Source organism: Echinops telfairi, unplaced genomic scaffold (assembly GCF_000313985.2).
Source record: "Echinops telfairi isolate 266 unplaced genomic scaffold, ASM31398v2 ScPeMD7_9;HRSCAF=40, whole genome shotgun sequence".
Classification (NCBI taxonomy): domain Eukaryota; kingdom Metazoa; phylum Chordata; class Mammalia; order Afrosoricida; family Tenrecidae; genus Echinops; species Echinops telfairi.
The window spans coordinates 99,149,437-99,151,930 of record NW_022103906.1 but is presented as its reverse complement, the minus strand read 5'-3'; positions in this window follow the sequence as shown (position 1 = coordinate 99,151,930).

Below are 2,494 nucleotides of genomic sequence, written 5' to 3'. Positions count from 1 at the left end.
ACCCACACCATCTCCTTCCACACCATCTCCACCCACACCACCTCCATCCACGCCATCTCCACCCACGCCATCTCCACCCACGCCATCTCCACCCACGCCATCTCCACCCACACCATCTCTACCCACACCATCTCCTTCCACACCATCTCCACCCACACTACCTCCATCCACACCATTTGTATCCACTCCATCTCCACCTACACCATCTGGATAGGTTTATGTACCATACATACTCGAGTATAAGCCAACCTGAAATTTTCAAACTAAAATTTCAAATTTTTATTTTGAAAATTTGGGGTTGGCTTATACTTGAGTATATATGGCATATATATAAATCTATATCTATATGGATAGGTTTATATAGCAAGAAGGAATATAACAGCTAATTAGTCCACACAGCAATACAGAGGGCTCAGTTCAACTCACTTTCATGGAACAGTTAATATACTGGAAGTCCTTCAACTCACATGAGCTGTCAGGTCCAAGGTCAAGGAAGCAGACAACAGAGTCCTCCCTAGGGCAGGGCAGGCAGAGTCTGCCAACGGGCAGCAAGCACAGGGCTGTAGCTCAGGAGCGGAGTGAAGCAGGCCCAGATGGGATATGGAACACAAGCAAAGCAAGGTGACCAGATCCACCAGCCTCAAGCTCAAACAATGTGTGCACTAGCGGTGTGGCAAAGCTGGTCTCGAAGGAGCCTTAAGCTCTAGTGACAAGATCCATGGATCGGCCTGGCCCACAGGTAGTGTAGCTCACAGGTTGGGGCAGAGAACTAGCTACAGCAGCAGCACGCATGCTCCAGCATGCTCCCATCACCAGATAGCAAGAGCGAGGGGTGCAGGTCTTGTAGGGCCATTTATCTCTTTGCCCTCCAAACTGCGACCTGATTAATCCCACATGTTCCTATTGGCCAGGTTGGCACAATAAACCTACCTATTAGAGTCCAGCCCTTGCCAAGTTGGCACCTGTGCATAATTCTTTAGACGTATATAATTTCTGGACTCTTATGAAATCACACACCTATCATCATATATCTATCATACATATAAATGAAAACACATTGAATCTAATTCTACCTGGTACATTGTACATGAACAAAGGAAAGATATTCAGTAAGTACATTGAAAGAAGATAAACTGGCCATCGCAAACCTCGCTTTTGCCTTGATCACATTGTCGTAACACGTAACTGATAGGTAGAACTACCTTCTTCTAGTACCCATTCTGGTTACCCATGTTATCGATATTGTTGATGATCATTTAGTAAACCCTTTTAGAGAACAGTTACAGAAACGCCAACAGCAGACCACATTAGACATTTTATTTCAGAGTAAGCCAGCCGGGTCCCAGTGAAAAAAGGCAAAGAAGGGAAAAAACTCCTGAAAAGCAGCTACAGCTGATTTGATGGAAGGGGATTCCCCTTCCCAACAGTGACTCTCTCTCCGTCCCTCCTCTCCACACCCGTGTCCACAGTTGCAGGTCCTCATCAATCTCAATCATACTGTAGTTGTTAAAAACGTTTTTAATGTTGTGTTTCTTATTTAAATAATATTATTTAACTCCAAACTTATTTACTTTGAAATTTCTGTGTAATGTTTTGTATAAAAAGGCAAGGTTAGGGTAAAAGCTTAGTGGTCAAGAATGGATTGATCCATTTTCAGTTATTCCTTGTGGGAAAAATTGATTCAGAACTCGACTGCCTCGCATCGCGATGCTCCTTCTAGAACGGATTAGCATCGAGGTCTGGGCTTCTACTGCATCACCTCTCAACCTGTAACTAGAATTAAGTCTCAGAAAGGTCCTGAAGGTCGGGTTCAGATGATAACTCAGGAAGAAGCACGCTATACTCATAAAGATCTGCTTGAGTTTTCCAATCCATACAAGCCGAAGCCTGGGGAATATCCCTGGGAATGGTTACTAAGGGTGTGGGATCCTGGTGCAAGGAGTGTAACATTAGAGCCATCAAGCTCCTGGATATGGGCCCTGAGCACACTCTTCTCTCAGTGTCTCAGCGAGAGAGGTCAGAGAGGATCTAATTGCCTATTTGGTTGGTTCACTGCAGCATGGGCTGCCAGATGGCCCAGGTTAGACCAACCGGAGGTACCTGACTGACCTTGGACACTGCAGAGCAGTGGTTCTCAAGCCTCCTAATGCCACAACACTTTAATACAGTTCCTCATGTTGTGGGGACCCCAATCATAAAATGATTTTCGTTGCTACTTTGTAACTGTACTTTTGTTACAGTTATGTTTTCCGATGGTCTTAGGTGACCCCTGTGAAAGGGTCATTCGACTCCCAAAGGGGTCGAGACCCACAGGTTGAGAACCGCTGCCGTAGATGAAGGCATCCCAAAGCTTAGAGAAATTGGTATGCTGGACTGGACCTATCAGGATACTCCCATAGACCCAAAAAGGGAGGGCCCTGAGGACACTTTTCACGCAACCCTAAGGGAAACATTTGTGAAGTGGCCCAGCATCTCTGAAGGCGCCGGTGATTGC